Genomic DNA, 16,768 nt, shown 5'->3' on the forward strand with positions numbered 1-16,768 from the left:
GCCCTTTGTTTTGCACCCAAAGCTCATTTTTCTTGTAGTGTGCAACACTATCTTGGTTGTAGGTCTCGAAGTGAAGGTATTGCGAAGTCCATAGTAAGTGCAAAGAAACATATCTTGTGGGTTTGGTTTTGATTTCTTTGTGACCCAAAATGCATGCCAATTAAATAGAGAACTTTCTTTGCAAGACTCTTGCTAATACATGTAAGAAGAGATGCCAACCTAAGAAATTTGAAAGTTTTACTTTGAATTCTACTATCATAGACGAAAAAACTCGTTTCTTCTGTTCTCACCATTCAATTTTTAATGTTTTCCACAAAAGAAAAAGGTTGAAAGTCATGCAGATTGGTGCATATAAATACACACGTGTCTAACCTCCGCATAACACATCCTTCATAATTAAGCTAGCTATCTTTGTTTAATATCCTTAAGTACAAGATTAATAGATCACCATGAGGTTTCTTAATTGTTTATTCGCAGTTATAACAGTTGTATTTCTCATGAGTATGGACCTGCATGTGGTTAGTGCAGGCAGGATGTTGCATGATGAGAAAGAAACTTGAAGACGATAACAACAGTGAACAAAAACATCGTGTTGATGGATTCGAAGCAGAGGGGCGATCCTCCTCCCCCTGGATCTAATCCGACGACCCCTGGGTCTGCTGATCTTGCCGATACAACCATCAACCAAAGGAACATTGCAGGCCACACCACTCCTACTCCGCCTCCTCCACACCATGCATACCCTAATAATGCCGTGGCTAGATCACTACTCAGCGTGGCTACAGATCGTTAATCATTTATTTGAATGATTAACAATAACTACAGAAATTCCAACCTAATAAGATACATCAAATTATGTGATATAATATAGTGTTTATTGTGCAGAATAAGTAAACGGGAAAAAACCTATATAATGTGATATAATATAGTTTTTACTGTGCAGAATAAGTAGAGGGGAAAACCCCTAGTTGCCTTTGTATTGCTTGCAGCACACTCTACTTGAATAAAAAATAGACGAATTCTCTTACAAATATCTTATTTTCTTCTTTATGCAGTATGAGAGTTGAGACGAATAGAATGTAATAAGACGTTTTATTTAAGCACCATGAGATGATTCAAAGAACAATTTAAAATGTTATGTTTGAAAGTCAAACATAAGCATTATAGTAACAAAAACGTCATCAAAAGATGCGCCTGCCCGAACACTATTATGGGTAGACCTGGCATTTTGAACCCATTAACCAAGCACCCATTATAAATTATAACCACACCTTATCTTTTTCCTATTTTCCTGTCTTTTTTTTAACTGAAAATATGAGTACACCCCTTGAAATTCAATTTTCTTTAATTAAAACCCATCATGATAAATTTTTCTAACAAAAACCCAATGACCAAGCTCCAACTAAGCAATATCCATAATTAAGTTTGACTTGGCAAAATTTGTATTTTTGGATGTCTAAATTACCCCTAATAACACTTACTTTGTGTCTCTCACTTATTATCTACATTTATTTTACAGTATTTCATTCAATTAAATGTTCAAATACATTATGGGGATTTGGAAAAAAAATTAAATGTCATGATTCCTATGTATTTAATAGCAAAAATTTACATGATACCAATGTTCCTTGTATAGTTATTTTCACATGATGCTAATAGGTAAATTAGTATATCCTACAATATAAAAAAGTTATTTTATTCAAAATTATCAATATTTTAAATGTAACTTAGGTAAATTATTTTGCACAACATATATAACAATATAAGTTCCTAGTAAATTATGTAATGATCCATGCAAAATAATTTACCTACAAAATAAATAAATATTTTTTATTCAAAATTAATTAAATACCAATATTTTGCAAAAAAAAAAAAAAATATATATATATATATATATATAAAATAATTTACCTACAAAATAAAAGAATGTTGATTGATTGCACACTCTATATAATAATAACAAAATGTGGCTATTATATATGTAATATCACATGAGAAATAATTTACCTACAAAATAAATAAATGTTTTTAGCCAATTGATTCAAATTAATTAATTACATATTATTTTACATAAAAATATAGATAAATTATTTGTACGCATATATATAATTTTAACAAAATGTGTCTAATACATACATGCAAGATAATTTACCTACAATGATTGTCAAACAAATAAAAGATATTAAACATATGATGGTAAGAGAAGTATAAAGTAGATAATTCCATAATAATAAGGCAATTATTTCTCACAATTATGATGAATAATTAAATTCATTAACATAATTAGAGTGTTGTGGCACAATTGTAAATAGTTTGAAAATAATAGGTATTTATTTGTTTACATGGCAGTCTACTTCAAATTTGGGTTTTATTTGAATGTTTAAAATGAGATAGGTTTTTGTCAAGAAAATAAGTGTTGCATGAGTTTATATCTAAAGAACCCTTTTTTTTATCATCGATAAAGAATCTACTGCTTCATTGATTCATTCATTTGATTAGTTCATGGCAATATCTCTGCAAGCATATCGCCCAAGCTCTCCGACCCAACCCTCCTCTGTTCCCTCCACCATCTCTCCCAAGAAATCTCCTCCCTCGAGCCGCTCCAGTTCCTCCTGCGTCGCACCTCCCGCTCCGTGATTCGCAGGTCAACTCTACTCTCCATCCTCTTCGAAGACATCATCCGCAGCTCCACCGCCGCCTTCTCCCACTCCGCCGTCCTCTGCTTTCAGGAGCTCTACATCCTGCTTCAGAGGATTCAGACCCTTCTTGAAGATTCCTCCAACGGCAACCGGATGTGGCTTTTCCTCCAGATTGAGTCTCTCGCGAATAGCTTCCACGAGCTCACCATCAACCTCTCCACCTTAAGGAAGAGTTCCAGAACCAAAGGAGGAGAAATCCAAGTCGCAGCTCCTTGTCTGTTTACTATATATCCAAGTTAATACCTTTTTTACTGTCAGCACATCCTTGCAGTTAATATGTGTAATTGTATTGGAATGCAAAAAAAAAATTGTTAACAGGTGACCTACTAGATTAACGGGTCGAGTTCAAGTGACTTGTTAGCTTAACGGGTAGGATTAAACCTGACTCAAACCTAATAAACCCAACCCGTTTATAGGTCTAATCATGGAGCAAAACAAAGAAATATACCAACAAAAAAAAAAAACACATACAAGCGTTTACAACCATATCTCCTAATATTGAAATCTTCTAAGCAGTCGTGGAAATGTCAAGTTATACTGGTACACTAATGCAGTGTGCCTCGTTAAATAACCATCGCATCAAAAAACATGTAACGCTTTGCCCACCTCCCATCTGCATCCTACACTGAAATCCGATGGAGTCCATCACAATCATTTAACCTCCCCGCGTCCGCCATAGGCAAATAACAAGATTCTCAATACTCTTTTAAAAGTTTGTTGTGATAAGGAAACTTTGTGCAAATGTAGAATGCAGTAACAACATTCTAGTGATTGATCTAGGTGGAGCCGAATGCGGTGGTCATACCTGTATAACTGAGCAGATACTCAAAGCTAGTCAAGAATTCGGTATATTTTTTTTCTTTTTTAGGTAACTTATCGACTATCGAGACTTCAAATTCTTTCCTTCATTTTTTTTTAATGTCTCAAGAAAGTTGAGGTTCCTCAATAAATTAATTGGTAATATAGAGAGTGACCCACCTCTTATAAGCTCATGCAAGGTCTCTCCTCCCATCAATGTGAAATTATTTCTCAACATGCCCCCTTACGTGTGGCGATTTTCAAGCCAAACATGTGGACACCACAAACGGGGTTACGTGGAGCATGTATGGCCGTTAGACTTCACATGTGAGACAACCTGCTCTTATACCATGAAGAAAGTTGGAGTTCCACCATAAAACCAATTGGCAATATGAGAAGTACTCCAACCTCTTATTTGCCTATGCAAGTGTCATTCCCCCATCAATAAGAAGTTCTTTCTCAACAATGTCGAGCATTGCCTTGCCGGCCTTGGATCACAATCAAGGTATTGTTTATGTCTTCTATTTAATTACAAGATTGTATGCATTATGTGAGCCTTTATTAAGCCAATTGATACACATAAAGAATTATCTTTATTCCAGATTGATATAAAAAATTTGGAATATATGGATGGTTGACTTTAAATCATAGGCAAGTTCGAAAGCAATTTCTCAGCTTTATATGTGCACTAGTTTTGACATGCCCCGATCCCGATGTCCCACAGACATTGGGATGGTCACATGCTGGTTGACACTCGAGGGTCCTACATCGAGAGAACTCAAAGATGCCGATGTGGAAGTACCTTGACACTGGGAATATACGCCTTGATTCTAAGTCCTGAGGGGGCGCAAAACAAATATGAGTGGACCAAGTTGATATATATAATAATAAAACAGTTATCAACATACTAACCCTCAAAGTTTCATGAAAACGAATAGCATAATAAGTGGTAGGTTTTCTGAAAACCCTCAAAGTCAAAGTCAACGATGACCGTTGACCGGGTCAAAATCAACGGGTTCGAGTTGGTCAACCCAAGTCAAACCAGGTCTAGGCTTGGTTCGGGTTCCTGGGCTTGGACCTCTGGCTTAGGCTTAGGTTCTAAGGCCTAAGGGCCTGGGTCCATAGGGTTTTGGGTCAAAGGGCTTGGGTTAGAAAGCCCGGCCCAAGGGTCTAGTGGGTTGGGTTCCAACGGGCTGGATGCAAATGCTTGAAGGCCTAAGCCTACACGGCCCTAAGGCCTAGGTCCGAAAGGGTTTAGGGTTTCCAATTGGGCTGGGCATTGAAGCCTGGCCTAATTGTTTTTGGGTTAATAAAATAAAGTAAAATATATAAAAATAAAAGGGTTTGGGTTGGGTTTAAACGAGCCTAAGCCTGAGTTTCAAATGGCCCGTAAGCCTAAGAGGCAGGGATTTGGGTTTGGGCTACCCTAAGGCTTAGGCTCAAATGCAACGGCCTGAAGGCCTGATTTCGACACAGAGGACGTCGGAGCTTCCCCGATTCCGGTCGACAACAAAACGTCAATCTACCCTCCGACCTACTTACGAACATGAAGGTACAGTAGAAGGGAAGAGGTTTTGTACTTGAGATCTAACGAAGAATGGACGGGGTGGCCGTAATCTCGTTCGAAAGGCACGAGGCTTCCCAGAGAGATTTGGGTGCCTCTAAGTGTCCCGGAGCTTGCAGAGACCAGGGGGAGTCTAAGAGGGTCGTGTGGTATTGCGCTGTCGTCGGGATGACTCAAGTGTGACGATAGGTGTCGATCAGGAAATGGGAGTGCAAGAAAGATAGAGAGAGAGAGAGAGAGAGAGAGAGAGAGAGAGAGAGAGAGAGGGTGAGTGAGAGGGATAGAGAGCTGAGAGAGTGAGAGATTCGAGAAAGAGATCGAGGAAAAAGAGAGAGAAGAGTAAGTGGGTTAGTGGGCTGCTACGTGGCAGCCAGTGAGAGGAGGAAAATATGGATAAAGGATCCAGATAGGGTAAATAAGTGGGGGACTAAATTGAAAACTTCAAATACTTTTAGGGGAAATGTAAAATTACAAACTAAATTTGCTGAGGGGTTTTACAGTTTTCCCCTTCAATCGTTGTGAGGCTCAAGGTTCTAAAAGACACTAGGCGCTAGTCAAGAGGCGGGCTGAAGCCTAGCGCCTAGGCGGCTATGCGGAGTCTAGGCGGACTAGGCAGATTTAAATAAATTCATTATATTTTGTGTAAATAAGTGTCTGTTTATACTTAAAATATATATAATTTCATCATAAACTATAAAATAGAATGATATATGTATTATGAAGTACTAGAACATAATGAAAACATGGGGAACAAGCATATCGTGTGTGCTCATTTAAGTATTCAACAAGTCTCTTACAATTTATTGAAAAAAATTAAATGCAAATTGAAAGTTATCTATCTAAGTGAGTCGCAATGTAGTCACCCTTCTTAATTGCCATATGAAAACCCTTTTCTTTTTTATTGACATGAGATGTAGATTATCAGTAATGGGAGGCTGAAAAGTGCTGAACATCGGGCAGTGACGAGTTCAAGCCATTCCAGGACATCTGCTGCATTTTTCATCGCGCATTCAGACGATTGCATTGTAGAACATGCTGGAGCTCTTATTAGTACAAGCAATCCACAACTCTATAAACCGTTTCAATACATAGAGTTCTTTTTCAACTATGTTTTGAAGCAGGGTAAAACCGAAGTTTTACAAGAAACGTTTAAGCTCCAAGCTTAGTTAATCATCATGCAAGAATTTTAGTTTTGTATTGCTTTCATTTGAATAACTTGCTTTCTCTTTGCTCTATGTGCGTGGCAAAACTAGAACAACTAGTTCAAATTTATTTCGGTGTTGGTTCATAAATATTGTAAAATAATTGCCAAGTGCAGTACTTTTTATTGGAAAGTTTGATCACAATAATTCTACTTGGGGAGTTTTCTGGGATTGTAGCAGAGAAAAAGGCTAGCATCTGCTGTGTATGTGTTGAATTCCAACATTATGTAAAAATCTTAATTAACTCTATATCATGTATAGATATATGAAATAGAACATAAAATAACAAGTAAATTTTTATTCATAAATGTAAGCTCCTTGTGACTACCATAACAGAAAAATTATGTCTTAAAAAGTGACATAATAATAGGATAACCAAACAAAGAAAATACAACAAATTAAACTCTCAACTCCTCATTACGATTAACTCAAACTCCATCCTTCTCTTGGTGGCCTAATATTCCTTCTTTACTCAATTTGCTTCTTCATTGAACCTTTTATTCAAATCATGCTTTAGAGCTTTCTTATGATCAACTCCATTATTACGAGGTTGGTACTTTTTCGGTGCTGGTAAGCATGGGACATCTTCAGGTCGCATTAATCTACTTCCTTTAGTTGTTGTTGCACTTACTTCAGACATCTTGATCACTAAAATAAGTTAAAGCGTACACTACTTTGCAATGAACATACAAAAGGCCAATGGAAGAAGCCTAAAGCCAAGTATACTCAAGGAAATTATACATTGATGTGGTGAGAATACTAAGCCCTAGATTTATACTATTTGTCATAGGCTTGTTTCCTTTCCTGAAAACAAATGAAATCCAAAATAGGTTAAGCACATTTAATGCTTTTCAAACCAGAAAAGGAATATAGCTTCATCCTAGGAAGAAAGGGAGGGAACGTTAACTCGGATAACGCGGAGGGTACAACAAAAGAAAAACCCAATAATATATAAAACTACACTATTAAAGGAAAATAGAAAAGGAAAATAAAAGGAAGTGTTTTAGCACTCTAAAAATCTCATTCTACACTCCTCATAAGTGTATTTTTTTCTTTCCAAATGTAGAAAGTTTGGATTGTAGAGTGAGCAGGGCTGGCCCTGAGGGTAGCCCGAGTAGACGCCCACCTAGGGCCCCCACTTCGTGAGGGCCCCCAAATTTATTATATATATATATATATATATATATATATATATATATATATATACAAGGAAATGTTATTGACACTTCAAAAATCTCATCCTACACTCTTTACAAGTGTATTTTTCTTTCCAAATATAGAAAGCCTGGAATGTAGAATGAGAATTTTGAAGTGTCAATCTTAATTTTCTATATATATTTATATATTTAATTTTGCAGTTTGAGTAAAATATCTAAATATGAAATTATAAATATTTTTTTGGAACTTGCCGTGCAGCGTTTTGGGTGGAGGGCCCCCAAAAAATTACTTTTTAAATATGTGTGTACATATATAATATATATAAATATATTTTTAGAGTTTGAATTTAATAAAATATTTAAATATAAAATCATATAATTTTCTTGAAACTTGGTGTACAAAGTGTCTTGGGTGGGGTGAAACTTCAGCAACAATTCAACCTTTTTTGGGGGAATTTAACGCACAACATACTGGTAGCACGCCTGCGAATTGGTTCTTTCCCACTCCACTTACAAAGGTCAGGTACCCGATCAATGCTTCTCTCCTCTTCTGCTTCTTTTTCTATAATTTAATTTGTGACTTGTGAGTGATGTGCTTGTAAATATAATTAGGATTTTCAATTCTAGGGTTTATGATTTGTTTATTTTAATGCGTATTGTTTATGCGAAATCAAAGTATTCACTTGTCAAGTGTTTATATTGCAGTTATAAAATTCGAACTTTTGGATGCACTTAATAAAGTGGTTAAATTCCTTCAAGAAGATAAATGGATTATGGGTGCACTTAACAAGGTTGGTTACTTTTGCTTCCTAACTAGTTTTGGTTCAAGATAATTCAAAGTTTCGATGTTGAATTTTGTTAACCATACCAGTTACAGTTGCCTCTACAGAAAGAAGTTTCTCAAAATTAAAGTTGATCAAATCGTATCTTCGATCAATTATGTCACACGAAAGATTGAATGTGTTAGTTATTTTGTCAATTGAAAAAAGAATTGGTTGAAAAGTTAGATTATGTAAACTTAATTAATACATTTGCATCTAAAAAAGCGAGACGTGTAATATTTAAGTAATGTTTGCATATAAATGATTTTTTTTTGCAATGATTTTTTACGTAGAAAATGAACGTTTTCATGTATCTAGCGAAACTTTTTCTTATACATATAAATGTATAATGAGTTGGGTGTCAAAGAACTTTAGGGCCTCCACTCGAAGGCTCGCCTAGGGCCCCCAATTTCTCAGGGCAGGCCCTGAGAATGAGATTTTTGAAGTGCAAATAACAATTCCCAAAATAAATTTGTTTTATCATTTTTTTTCTGTCCCTTAAAAAAATACAATGTTTACAAACATATATAGTATAAGTTGCATCATATCACATACAAAAAATGTGTGAAAATAAAATACATTTTCAAATAAAGATTTTTTCTGTCATTTGTATTATATTCTGTCAAACTCATATACATTGATAAGCTAATACACAATTTTGTTACAGCTTACACAACTTATTAAGCTAAAACAAGAAACCAACAGTTTGGTCTTTCCTTAATTATTCATTAGAAAGAATATAAAATTAATTGCATATTATATGCAAAAAAAAAAAAAGAATCTTTGGTTGATGGCTAAAATTTGATATGTGGATCGATGTGGCCCTCTTTGCAGGATAAACTCATCGACATCATTTTTCATGTGAGTATTGTACTCGTCATCTGGCCATGACATGCAAGAATCCCGCCTCTGTAGAGTCTTATTAATTTGTTACAACTTCAAGGGTTGGTTGGATCTGAACCACCGGGTGGGGCAGAGCCCTTCTGCAGTACTTGCTTGATAATCAAATTCATAGGGAAGTTGTATTTGACAGTAGTACCCCTATCCCTAATCTGCAGAACATCCTCCTTCATCATCATGAGTTTATCTTTCCCCTGCAAAAATCTACAGGCCTCAAGTGAGTGCATGTTCACAAGAAACACCACTGCCATGGCCACCAAAAGCATATTCAAAAACTTCATGTTGTTCCTTGTTTGGCAATTAATAATTTTTCTTTTTTCTTTCTTTCTCTGTATGCAATGCAAACAAGGAGATGGAGAACGAATGAATGAATTATAGAGGACTATAGAGCTCTCTATATATATGTACCAACTTATATTATGAGTTGAATTTTCCAATAATATTTTATGAAGCTATTCTTTGTTTTGACTATTGTGTCAAAAGGTCAGATATTGAATGAGTCGTACAATTACGAGAAGAAACTGGGTTTCACAAAAAAAAAAAAAAAAAAAAATATATATATATATATATATATATATATATATATATATGTAAAATCACCTCAGAAAATTCCATATCATTTGGATCGTTACTATACATTGTATTTAACTATATATACATGGAATATCTCGCAATATTATATGGAATAAGGTAATATTAATTAAATTAACCGAGTGATAAAGTTGAGAATTGATCAATTCATTGGCTTGCTTCGCAAACCGAGAACTTAATTAGAGGTAAGGCTTGACGGGGAAGCATTAACTACGACCTTGAAAGTTTGAACGTTTGTAGTATTGGATGTGTGCTAACTTTTCACACGACATGGATTACTCTGAGAAAAAAATAGTAATAATAATTGAATTTCATGGTATACGACTGAAAGTCCCATTTGACTGGAATATATCGTGCTTGATGTGTAGAATGATCGACTTAATTAGGTTAAATACTCCCTCTTTTTATGAACACTATTCTTTAATTACTACTTTATATCTTCATTTATGTATAAGGGTTTAGGAGATTTCTCATAGAAACATATTAAGCTCAGGATGCAGTAGTAAGCAATTTTTTAATGTAATTAATGGTCACACGTGACACGTGTATAATAGAGTGGACACCATAGTTGATATATCATACACTAGGGTATCATATTTATAAATAAATACACGCACGTTAACACAAGTGAATTAATAACAAGACATAAAAGTGTGACAATCACAACGTATAATCTCCTAGGACAACAACTAACAGCTGATACCAATTAAGTTTTTAATATTTGGATGATCGACAGTCAAAAGGTTTTGTTTTGATATCTTTGTACCCGAAATGTAATACTGCAGCGCAGTCTTAAAAAAAAAAAAGGTCTTTAGTTGCAAAACTTCTGCATGCATGTTATAACCATAAACCCTAAACCATGTATTATTGGACCCTGTTATAGACCCTACTAGAAAATAGTACCCACGGTTTGCTGCAAGATTACAAGTTGTATGAAAAATTATGTTTCAAATATATAAAAGATTGTGTCATAGAAGATTAATATCATTTTAAAAAAAATTGGACTATTTACATGTAAAAAATATTAGGAAATATTGTTTCAATCCAGCTACAATGTATTGAAAATTTAAACAATCGTACCCAATGTCGTGAAAATAAGGTCTTTTGATAGAATAGTACTTGTTTTAGGTTTGTTCCTCTTCACTATTGCAATTTCTTCTTTAATAACTACAAATTTACAAAAGACACAAAAAAAAATCATTGTTATTTTGACATATATGTAAGTAAGAGCAGGCAACATTTGAAAACACAATCCCCTAAATTTAAACCGAGTTAAATGTAAAGAGAATATAAATTTTTCCCTTACCAAACCAAGGAGCTGAAACATGTGACTTAGTATACAATGATTGTCATATGCCTTGATCATTGAATGAATACTAATAGCCTTTTGAAATATACTTGCCACTGCCTCTTTGATCAAGTCTTATGTAAAAGCCTTTTGTAAAGATCCAAAACACGAGAACAATAATTTAAACAATTTAGATACAAATTTGAGCAGTTAACTTGAGTTTCATGTTCAGCTAATAGAAAATTTTGGGTGCAATACACAAAAATCAACGGGTTCGGGTCAGTCAACCCAGGTCAAGAAGGGTCTGTGCTTGGTTCAGGTTCCTGGGCTTAGGCTTGGGTTCTAAGGCCCAAGGGCCTGGGTTCTTAGGGTTTTGGGTCAAAAGGCCTGGGCTGGAAAGCCCGGCCCAAGGGTCTAGTGGGTTAGGTTCCAACGGGCTAAATGCAAAGGCCTGAAGGCCTAAGCCCACACGACCCTAAGGCCTAGGTTCGAAAGGGTTTAGGGTTTCCTATTGAGCTGGGCATTGAAGCCTGGCCCGATTGTTTTTGGGTTAATAAAATAAAATAAATAAAAATAAAAGGGTTTGGGTTGAGTTTAAACGGGCCTAAGCTCGGGTTCCAAATGGCTCGTAGGCCTAAGAGGCACGGGTTTGGGTTTGGGCTACCTTAAGGCTTGGGCTCAAATAAAACGCCCCGAAGGCCTGATTTCAACAGAGAGGATGTCAGAGCTTCCCCGGTTTCGGTCGACAACAAAACGTCAATCTACCATGTGACCTACTTACGAACATGAAGGTACAATAGAGGGGAAGAGGTTTTGTACCTGAGATCCAACGAAGAATGGACGGGGTGGTTGAAATCTCGTTTGAAAGTCACGCGGCTTGCCAGAGAGATTTGGGTGCCTTTGGGTGTCCTTGAGCTTGCAGAGACGAGGGGGAGTCTAGGAGGGCGGTCTGGTACTGCACCGTCGTCGAGATGGCTCAGGTGTGATGGTAGGTGTCGATCGGGAAATGGGAGTGCGAGAGAGAGGGAGAGAGAGAGAGAGAGAGAGAGAAATGGGAGTGCGAGAGAGAAAGAGAGAGAGAGAGAGAGAGAGAGAGAAAGAAACATGGGAGTGAGAGAGAGAGCGAGAGAAAGAGAGAGAGAGAGGGTGAGTGAAAGGGATAGTGAGTTGAGAGAGTGAGAGATTCGAGAGAGAGATAGAGGAAAAAGATAGAGATAGAGTAAGTGGGTTAGTGGGTTACCACATGGCAACCAGTGAGAAGAGGAAAATCTGGATAAAGGATCCGAATAGGGTAAATAAATGGGGGACTAAATTGAAAACTTCAAATACTTAAAATTACAAACTAAATTTGCAGAGGGGTTTTACAGTTTTCCCCTTCAATCATTGTGAGACTCAAGGTTCTAAAAGACACTAGGCGCTAGTCGGGAGGAGGGCTGGGGCCTAGCGCCTAGATGACTATGCGGAGTCTAGGCGGGCACCTAGGTGGACTAGGCAGATTTAAATAAATCCATTATATTTTGTGTAAATAAGTGTCTATTTATACTTAAAATATATATAATTTCATCATAAACTATAAAATAGAATGATATATGTGTTATGAAGTATTGGAACATAATGAAAACATGGTGAACAAGCATATAGTGTGTGCTCATTTAAGTATTCAACAAGTCTCTTACAATTTATTGAAAAAAATTAAATGCAAATTGAAAGTTATCTGTCTAAGTGAGTTGCAAACTAGGCAGGTGCCTAGGCGGGTCTGGGTGGGCTAGGTGGGCTAGGCGGGCTAGGCGCTAAGTGGGAAATTTTAGAAAAGTGGTGAGGCTAGATACACATTGAGGGAATGGAGAAGCTTATTTCAAGCTGGTACAACGGTCAAACCTTGCCTGAGAGTTAGATGTTCCCATCGGATGCAAGACCCAGGAATCTTACTACCGCTCCTTCGCAAGACAACATTCCATTTTACTTCAAGAAGATCATATAAATGGACTTCAAGTTTTCAAAGACGGGGATGGATCAATGTGGAGCCTTTTTCACAAGCATTGGTGGTTAACATTGGCCATCAGCTACAGGTACATTAGTAGATTCATTATGTACCCTTACTTACGGGGATGATTATATATAGTTTTCAAACCTATCAATATAATGTTTGTTGATATAGATGATGTTTGTACCATACTTGACTAATCCTGAAACAACTGAGCACTGGTCAATGTTATACCGTCAAGGACCCAAAAGAGTTTCCTTCCAACCAGGAGGCCAATCGCAAAGCGACACGTGTCGACATCAGAAGCCAATCATAGCACGGCACGTGTCAACATCAGAAGCCAATCACAACACGACACGTGTCAATGTGAGAATGAAACTAGAAACTCTCTTCTATAAATAGAGATCATTCTCTCACAATATTTCCTAATGTCATCTGTACTAAATCATTCACTAGTACTCATAAAAGGAGAGCTTGAACCTATGTACTTGTGTAAACCCTTCACAATTAGTGAGAACTCCTCTACTCCATGGACGTAGCCAATCTGGGTGAACCACATACATCTTGTGTTTGCTTCCCTGTCTCTATCCATTTACATACTTATTCACGCTAGTGACCGGAGCAATCCAGTGAAGGTCACAAACTTAACACTTTCTGTTGTACCAAAGTCCTCACTGATTTTGTGTATCTACATTTGGCGCCGTCTGTGGGAATCGAACCCACGACCACGTGATACATCCACTACTTTGTCAACAGCAAAAGTATCTCATATCATCAAGGTCAAACATACTCTAGATTTGATGGACTTGTTTTGACCCTCAAATTCTTGAGTCGGCCTTATACTCTGAAGGAAACCAGAAAACCCTCCAGCCCAGTTCAAGAATAAGCATGTGGAAAGTTACTTTTTTAAAAGCAAAAGTATCTTATATCATCTCTTCTCCATTTGGTTCTCCTTATCCTTGTTGCTGTTTACGACACAAAGAGAAGGAGAACAACCAACCGGAAGCCAAAGTCGAACCTCCGATCCAGGTTGCTTGCTTGGAAGTCTGATTGCTTACCTTGTCTGTTACTTCTTTCGGCAAATCTCCTAGCTCGGCGACTTGGGGGACTCCTACCACATGGTTTGTATCGCGCTTGACCAAGCCTAAAACTACAAGTAAGCTTCAAGTCAAATTGATACATTACCTTGTGCATCTTCACCGATTAAAGATACCACCCCTAGATGGAGGTAAAGTACTTCCACAGAAGATGCCACATCTACCTATGAGTCAGATAAGGCAAGTGAAGACGATATCACACTTTGGTACCTAGAAGTTTCGTGATTACTCAACGACTTGGATCTTGCAAGTCCCCAACCGAGGAGCTTCTCTCACTCGGGAACTTAGGGTAACACTGTTTGTACCATATTTGACCAATCCCGAAACTACTGAGCATCGGTCAACGTTATACCGTCAAGGACCCAAAAGATTTTCCCTCCAACCAGGAGGCCAATCACAGCGCGACACGTGTCGACATCAAAAGCCAATCATAACGCGACACCTGTTAACATAAGAAGCCAATCACAACACGACACGTGTCAATGTCAGAATGAAACTAGAAACTCTCTTCTATAAATAGAGATCATTCTCTCACAATATTTCCTAATGTCATTTGTACTAAATCATTCACTAATACTCACAAAATGAAAGCTTGAACCTATGTACTTGTGTAAACCCTTCACAATTAATGAGACCTCCTATACTCCGTGGACGTAGCCAATCTGGGTGAACCACGTACATCTTGTGTTTGCTTCCCTGTCTCTATCCATTTACATACTTATCCATGCTAGTGACCGAAGCAATCTAGCGAAGGTCACAAACTTAACACTTTCTGTTGTACCAAAGTTCTAACTGATTTTGTGCATCAACAAATGATAGTAATGGTACTTTAATAGATAGCTGTCAATATCATGTCGATACGAGGGCTTGAGTATATTTCCCCATATATGTAGTCACCCTTCTTAATTACCATTTGAAAACCCTTTTCTTTTTTATTAACTTGAGATGTCGACTATCAGTAATGGGAGGCTGAAAAGTGCTGAACATCGGGCAGTGACGAGTTCAAGCCATTCCAGGACATCTGTTGCATTTTTCATTGCGCCTTCAGACGATTGCATTGTAGAACCTGCTGGAGCTCTTATTAGTACAAGCAATCCACAACTCTATAAACCCTTTCAATACAAAGAGTTCTTTATCAACTATGTTTTGAATCAGGGTAAAACCAAAATTTTACTAGAAACGTTTAAGCTCCAAGCTTAGTTGATCATCGTGCAAGAATTTTAGTTTTACATTGTTTTCATTTGAATAACTTGCTTTCTCTTTGCTCTATGTGCGTGGCAAAACTAGAACAACTGGTTCAAATTTATTTAGGTGTTAGTTCATAAATATTGTAAAATAATTGCCAAGTGCAGTACTTTTTATTGGAAAGTTTGATCACAATAATTCTACTTGGGGAGTTTTCTGGGATTGTCAGCAGAGAAAAAGGCTAGCATCTGCTGTATATGTGTTGAATTCTAACATTATGTAAAAATCTTAATTAACTCCATATCATGTATAGATATATGAAATAGATTAAATAAAATAACGAGTAAATTTTTATTCATAACTGTCAGCTCCTTGTAACTACCATAACAGAAAAATTATGTGTTAAAAAGTGACATAATAATAGGATAACCAAACAAAGAAAATACAACAAATTAAACTCTCAACTCCTCATTACGCTTAACTCGAACTCCATCCCTCTCTTGGTAGCCTAATATTCCTTCTTTACTCATTTTGCTTCTTCATTGAATCTTTTATTCAAATCATGCTTTGGAGCTTTCTTAGGATCAACTCCATTATTACGAGGTTGGTACTTTTTCGGTGCTGGTGAGCATGGGCCATCTTCCGGTTGCATTAATCTACTTCCTTTAGTTGTTGGGGTTGTTGCACTTCAAACATCTTGATCATTGAAATAAGTTAAAGCGTACACTACTTTACAACGAACAAACACAAGGCATTGGAAGAAGCCTAAAACCAAGTACTCAAGGAAATTATACGTTGATGTGTTGAGAACACTAAGCCCTAGATTTATACTGTTTGTCATAGGCTTGTTTCCTTCCCCGAAAACAAATGAAATCCTAAATAGGTTAAGCACATTTAAAGCTTTTCAAACCATAGAAGGAATATAGCTTCATCCTAGAAAGAAAGGGAGCCAACCTTCCTTAAGGGAAAGTTAAGTCGGATAACGCGGGGGTTATACAACAAAAGCAAAACCCAATAATAAAACCACAGTTAAAGGAAAATAGAAAAGAAAAATAAATTCGTTTTATCATTTTTTTTTTGTCCCTTAAAAGAATACAATGTTTACAAACATATATGGTATAAGTTGCATCGTATCACATACAAAAAATGTGTAAAAATGAAATACATTATCAAATAAAGATTTTTTCTGTCATTTGTATTATATTCAGTCAAACTCATATACCTTGAATTTGGTTGATGGTTAAAATTTGATATGTGGATCGATGTGGCCCTTTTTGCAAGATAAACTCGTCGACATCATTTTTCATGTGAGTATTGTACTCGTCATCTGGCCTTGACATGCAAGAATCCCGCCTTTGTAGAGTCTTATTAATTTGTTACAACTTCAAGGGTTGGTCGGATCTGAACCACCGGGTGGTGAACAATAACTCCTCTCACATGATGAACAGTTGAAGGGAACTGAGTTTTAGTAGATAGTAATAT

At 36.6% G+C, this 16,768-nt stretch overlaps 1 long non-coding RNA gene and 1 pseudogene across 2 annotated transcripts; one reads left to right on the forward strand and one right to left on the reverse strand.

The window, feature by feature from the left end:
• Positions 1–15,301, forward strand: part of LOC126584450 (protein DOWNY MILDEW RESISTANCE 6-like) — a 52,143-nt pseudogene extending 36,842 nt beyond the window's left edge.
• On the reverse strand, positions 8,796–11,263 carry LOC126584627 (uncharacterized). Of its 2 annotated transcripts, none has more exons than XR_007610044.1 (3): positions 11,039–11,263; positions 10,813–10,899; positions 8,796–9,345 (listed from the first exon to the last, which is right to left on the reverse strand). It is a non-coding gene; the product is annotated as an uncharacterized LOC126584627 (long non-coding RNA). The 2 variants fall into 2 exon arrangements; XR_007610043.1 differs by having other exon boundaries at positions 8,797–9,335.
• Positions 15,302–16,768: the final 1,467 nt, after the last annotated feature.

Source organism: Malus sylvestris, chromosome 10 (assembly GCF_916048215.2).
Source record: "Malus sylvestris chromosome 10, drMalSylv7.2, whole genome shotgun sequence".
Lineage (NCBI taxonomy): Eukaryota > Viridiplantae > Streptophyta > Magnoliopsida > Rosales > Rosaceae > Malus > Malus sylvestris.